At 36.7% G+C, this 6701-nt stretch overlaps 1 long non-coding RNA gene across 1 annotated transcript; it reads left to right on the forward strand.

The window, feature by feature from the left end:
* Positions 1–109: 109 nt before the first annotated feature.
* Positions 110–2569, forward strand: LOC124893294. Its single transcript, XR_007050645.1, has 4 exons — positions 110–1049; positions 1177–1287; positions 2135–2188; positions 2354–2569. It is a non-coding gene; the product is annotated as an uncharacterized LOC124893294 (long non-coding RNA).
* Positions 2570–6701: the final 4132 nt, after the last annotated feature.

Below are 6701 nucleotides of genomic sequence, written 5' to 3' on the forward strand. Positions count from 1 at the left end.
CTAAAGTAACTACTACTCCTGTCGTGTTTGCTGCTTCAACTGATCAGTCTAGGCCACCACGTACTCAGACTCGACAATCTCCTAAAGTTGCATTTGATGAGTGTGCATTCTGCAAACAGAAAAATCATTGGAAGGCTCAGTGTCCGTTGTTACTTAACAAGGTCAAACAGCCTCAATCTGGGCAGCAACAGAAATATGGGCTAACAAAGGTTTCCGCAGAAAAGACCAAAATAGCTCCGCAAGCTCTTCTGAGGGTTGTGGCTCAAGTGTCAAACGCAGTAGTAGTGCTGATGCTGGTCATCTTGGTGATGCAACTGAGCCTTGCACTGGTGATGGCTGTACCTGGAATAACATTGAGGGGATTAATAGTGATAAGAGCATAGACAGTGGAAGACCAAGTCTAGCTCTGCGTAGTAGTTCTTGTCGTTCAATTGTTCGAAAGACTGAAGTAGGATCATCATATGTTTACACAAATTTAGAGCAGAATAGGTCATTGGTTGTTTGTTCTAGCAGCGGCCTTGAAAGCCAAGGCGGTGATTCCAGTACATCCACTTCTGCAAATCAACAGATACTGCACTTGAATTTGGCACTTGCATTTCAAGAAAAGTTGAGTGATCCCAGGATTACATCTAATGTTAAAGCGGAAAGGAAGACATACTGATCGTGAATTGGCTAATTTATTGCAAGATAAAGAGCTTGATCCTAATTTTGCAGTGATGCTGAAGGAGGATGGATTGGACCCAATGATTCTAGCCTTGTTGCAGAGAAGTAGTTTGGATGCTGATCGAGAACATCGTGACAGTAACCCTCCTGTCACTGATTCAACTGGTGTTGACGATGTGTTACCTAATCATATTTCATTCTCGGAAGAACTTAGACTCCACAGATTAGGAAAGTTGCTTCAACGTTGTAGAGTAATTTTGCATCATGTAGCAGGAACTCCAGAGCGAGCATGGCTTCTTTTCAGTTTAATATTCATTTATGAAACCGTCATTGTGGCTATCTTCTGGTCAAAGACAATAAAACTTCTGAATGCTACATGCTAACAGGTAAGAAATGCATTAGTACTTTTAAAGTTCAGTTTAAAGTGTATTTGGAGTATGGTGCAGCTAAAATGTACTCCATATGGTTGTATTTTACGTTTTCTAACAAAATTTGGTGAACGACTGTCTGCAGTTTGAATTTGGCATCACGGTTCTTCTTTTGTCTCCTGTTGTCTGTTCTATTTTGGCCTTCCTACGGTCGCTGCAAGCTGAAGATTTTTCCATGACTTTAAAGCCTTGGAAGGTATTTACATTTTTGATTCTTTGCCTGCGAGTATCTGTTTTTAGTTGTTTTTTCTCCCAAGTATCTTGTTGCTATTTGTGGTTTTTGTTGTGATAACTTTACGCCATTGTTACTGGTGAAACATTGTCATTTCATCAATTATTTGCCTGGAAATCTTGTTTTCAAGTGTATTATTGTCTCTGTGTAGTTTTCTAATGTTGGTTGATTTTGATTTCCAAAGCTCTCGTATATTTTGATGCTACCTACGTTGGTTTCTATGTTTCTTTTCTTTTTGAAGAGTGATTGTCTTTAGGTACTGGGTTTTCAGCTCTAGTCCAGGCTCTTCTCCCTCTTTCTCTCTTGCATTCTAAATAATAATATTAATTCTTCATGCATTCACCTGTAATGTGAGGGACAACATTTTGTTCTATGGTGCACAAGAATGTTTAGGCTGCTAGAAACCCAGACTAAAGTTTTTTTGTGCCAGCCAAGTTTTTGAATCCAGTTAACGGGGTATGTTCTGCTTGTTTAGCTATGCTGGACCTTTAAGCAGTTGAATTATAGCTTTAGCTCCAAATAGGTGTTCAAGACCAGCTTATATTATTCCTAAGAGAGGTTAGGTAAAATAAGAGAAGAGAAGATGCTTTGATAATTTGACGATTGATGGTTGATCATGTTTATAGGTATCAAACACAAAACACTTGATATTCTTACAGTGACCTCTCTGTCTGATCACATAGCTGTCTGACTAGTGGACATCCACTTTTAACTTAATGATGGGTTTACCAGTGCTGTACTATAAAAATCTAGATTCACTTTAGCATAATACATTTTGAAGGCAGTCTGACCTATTGTCTCCTTGCATTAGATGCTCAGTCTTTCAAATTCTTCCGGCTCAGCTCATGCTTCGGTTCATGAAAAGGTACTTTATCTTAGAAATTCACAAGAAATTTAAATCTTGAACTTTTAACTTGATTGAATGAATTAAAGAAACTTTGGATTCACATACTTCCTCATATCAAGATTGAAAAAATATTTGTATATTTGTGAGCATAATTTTACTTCGTTTGTTTCATTTTGAATGTAGGATCAATGCGGGGGATCAAATTTGAATGGTGGGTGCCACAACTCAACTTGATCGAGATTGAAGTGAATGATGAAGAATTTTTGAAATATTTTGATATACGTTTATATACATTTGTTTTTTGTGGAACTTGAGTACAATTTTTTATTATGTTGTTTTCTTATTAGTATGTAAAAGACATGTTTTTCTGAAATCAAATCTATGCACTTCAATTATTTATTAGGTTATTAGTGCATGCGTGAGATTATATATAAATATGTATGTTTATGTAATGTGCTTAGTGATACATACATTTCGATCAAAATAATTATTTTTCTATTCAAAATTACGTACGAACATTATATATACCGAATGTCATTTCAGTAAACTGTGGTTTGAAATGTCGAATTTTAAGAAATATTGCTACACTTCAAAAGTGTGGTTAAAACATGCTTATACTTTACAAGTGTTGTCATAGAGTATAAAAGATTACGTTTTTGAAGTGGCTAGTAATAATGAAACGGCCACATTTTTTAAGTGTTGTTATAGAGGTGCTACAAAAGGCAACGCTTGTGAAGCATGTCCAATAGTAAAACAAAGGCAACATTTTTTAAGTGATATTATAGAGGTGCTACAAAAGGCTACGCTTGTGAAGCGTGCCCAATAACAATGCAAAGACAACACTTGTAAGTGTAGCTTTATCAAATAAAAGTGTTTCCATTGACAAGCTACAAAGCGTGGCCTTTATACCTTAATGGCCACGCTTTTTAAATGTAGCTGATATGGCAACACTTGAAAAGTGTGGCCTTTGATCAAAGGTTACGCCTCTTTAGGCCATGCCCCAAAAAGTGTTTCCTAAAATCCAAAAGTGTAGCCTTTGATCAAAGACCACACTTTCTGCTATTTTAGGCCGCGCTTTACAAGAGTGGCCCTAGGCAAAAAATGTTGTAGTTCTACTAAATGTGACGTGTATAGTTATGGAATCATATTGCTGGAAATGTTTACTAGGAGAAAGCCTAGTGAGTTTGAGGGAGATCTTAGCTTGAAGCACTGGGTGAGTTATTCACTTCTTGAGGCAGAAATGGATGTTTCGGATTCCAACTTGGTTCCACCGATGGATAATCAATTAAAGAAGAAGTTAGATTGTGTAGCATCAATCATGAAAGTGGCACTAGATTGTTGTGTAGAATCTCCAGCAAGACGTACAAACATGAATGATGTTGTAGGGATACTACAGAAGATTAGGATTCAACTTCTCGCATATTGAACATGCTCTTGGCGACTCTTGTTCCGAATTACTTGTTTTATTTCAAATGTTTGTTAAATAATGTATTAATGTGAACAATGAATTTTTTTTTCCAATGAATGGAATTTTATTAATTACCAGGTGGGATATTTACAAGACTAGGGATAGTACTCCTTGGCTATTGCGTAATCGTTTACAAAATGGGTCAATTTGCATAAGATTTTACAAAAGGGGTAAATTTTACATATTGACACCCCTTAACTTCTTGGTGAATTTACTTCTTTACATTTTGACACTCCTAAATAAAAGTTTTGGCTCTGCAACTCTAGATGAATATGGTGTCATTTTGTCTTTAAAATATCGTATAGGTATTTTCTAGTAGCTTCAACGACATTGACACATATGTTACATCTTTCTACATACGAAATATACCCCAAATATATTCATCCCAATGATTCAATTTCAAAGCTACTGTCAAAGCACAACAAGGAGTAATGCTCCCTGTCTCATTAAGGTACTCAAGGCCATTAGAACTTCATGCCTTTGCTCTCTCTACCATGCTCCTCTGTTAGAGTGCGCTCCCTACTAATTTTAATACTATACTCTACTGGTTGCCTATCTGTGGAACAAGTAAGCTAACATGGTTCACAGAAGTAAAACATGAACACAGTATTTTTACGTGGAAAACACCCTGCTCAAGAGAGGTGTAAAAAACCATGACCTGTACCTCTACAGAATTTAACCCCAACTTCACTATTTCACTTGAGCCTCAACAATCAACAAATTACAAGACTTCTTGTAAATTAGGAATTAAAACTTCTAACTCTTATTTCTACAAAAACACAAATCTTCTCAAATAAGTGTTCCCAAGACTTCGAGTTCCCTAACTTGAAGACACAACTCCTAACTCAGTTTATACTTCACTGAGACTAGAATAAAAACTCATTACAACTCAAAGAACCTACCTATTACAAAGTCTATGACTTGCTAAGTAAGGGACCAAGTTCTTCTTCAAGTAAGTGAACTGTTTTGCTGATTGTTGACTATCTTTTCAGTGCATGAGTGAAACTTGGAATATCGTATGTTGTATTCAAAACCAACTCCTTGTTGAGTCCTTTAGCTGATGTGCTATTCTATCTTCACTAGGACTCCCAAGTAGTTTCACTCTTTGTTGATACTGTCTCTCTCTCCTTAACTGAATAGGACTCTCTTACTTTATCTCCTATTATAGCTGGACTCCTTGATCAACTCAACCTCTAAGTGTAGAATTTTTCTTGTCCTTAATCTTGTTGTTGTATGTGATAAGTATTAGTAACAATTTCAGCTTTACTGCTTATCCACTCTTGTCTTAACACTTTGTCAGCCTTGTATCAACTTCAATATGCAGTACATATGAGAACTAGTAGCTTCTCTTTATTTACTTGTGAGGAACATCTTTCACAACATGTTTCATTCATATGTCCATCATCAAAACTTCACATTCCCTAACAAATTTCCCGTTTTTGATGATGACAAACTTAGCAGCATAACATCCATCATAAAATCCTGACATGCTCAAAAAAGAATTTAAATAAACGAACACAGAATGAAATAGGTTAGTCAATTGAGTTATAAGCATTTATAATCTATTCTTCACCCTTTTGATATCATCGAAAACTAGGCCCAACAAGTGGAAAATGTCTAATAATTCATGGCCACTGGGGCTATACTACAATAATCAAAAATCAAAGTAAGAAAACAATTATGCAGTATCAAAAAGAAGAAGCAGATCACAATAAGCAATAAGGTCCATTTCATTCAAAAGAAAGGACACAATTATTATCACCCAAGAATAGCAAAAAGATACAATAGAGACCTAAGAAAAAAGGAGCAAGGAAGACAGACTTAAGGCACAATGAGGGGGGCTAAGTAGATGAAGAAGAAAGGATAAGGGAGGTCAACTTCCTAACAATACTAGCATTGTCATATTTTTCACGCTCCAAAGAGGTTGTAAGTGAGGTAATCTGAGATTGGAGATCCCTCTTCTCATCATCATGGGAAGTTTGAGCAGCCTTCAGTGTAACCTAAGCAACCTCGAACTCAGCATTTTTTGCTGCAAGTGCATTTCTTAACCTTTGCATAGGATTATCAGCGCTCCTTATGGAAACAGGTAGTAGTACATGGTCCACACTCCCTATAATATCTTTTGTAGTCAGCAGGGACCACACTTGAACAGTCACACCATATTCTTCATACATGGGGTGAGCCATACTTCATAAGGAAGAGCATGGCCATTCACTTCCTTGAGGCTAAAACTTTGCATATGCTTTAGAATAAGCCTTGGAAAATCAATCTTGACCTCAGTGTCTAGCAACTCCATAAGAGTAAGGTCAAGAAAGCTAGCCACAGTTCTTATTTCTTTTCTAGAAAGCAACATCTTGTGCACAACATCAAAGTAAAGTTGATGGATTAGGAACATTTCTCTCTTAAGAACCCTTCGATGATTTACCAGGTAAGGGTTCCCAGAGAACTTTTGACAAATATCAAGAGCAGAGGCAAGATTGTCATAAGGTGGCCAAACGCCCTTGACATAGTGACCCCACCCTAGGAGGAATGTGCAAGATGTGAGTAATGTCTACAACTTAAATATTCATAGTAACCCCTCGAATAGTGGTAGACAACATCTCACTAATAGCAACCCAATTGGTATAGAACTCATAGACTTCAGGTTTTGGAAACCTCCTCTGAAGGTCACCCTAAAGAAATAGGTGTAACTATCCATAAAACTCCAGTTTGCCTAAAAAGTTATTCATATCAACACCACCAACACCACTAATAACCCGCCCTCTAGCTAGCTTTCGCTTTTGAAAGTAAAAATAGTGTTCCTCAGGAGTGTCCTGATTTGAGGATGGTTCTTGAACCTCAAAATTAGGGTCCAACTCGGCAGTAGCATCTAGAGCTGAGTCAGACTCAAACATGTCAGAAAGAAAAAGTTTGTTTACTTATTTCTTTGAATATTGTCTCAATCAATAATCTGAAGAGAGATTGTAGGTGGTAGTAAGGGTTCAGAAGATGGTGAAGAGTTGGAAGAAAATTGGGCAAAAGGGATTTGCAAATTCTTGAACATTACAAAATCAGATAATTTAA

The sequence above is a fragment of the Capsicum annuum genome, unplaced genomic scaffold, assembly GCF_002878395.1.
Source record: "Capsicum annuum cultivar UCD-10X-F1 unplaced genomic scaffold, UCD10Xv1.1 ctg5703, whole genome shotgun sequence".
NCBI lineage: Eukaryota > Viridiplantae > Streptophyta > Magnoliopsida > Solanales > Solanaceae > Capsicum > Capsicum annuum.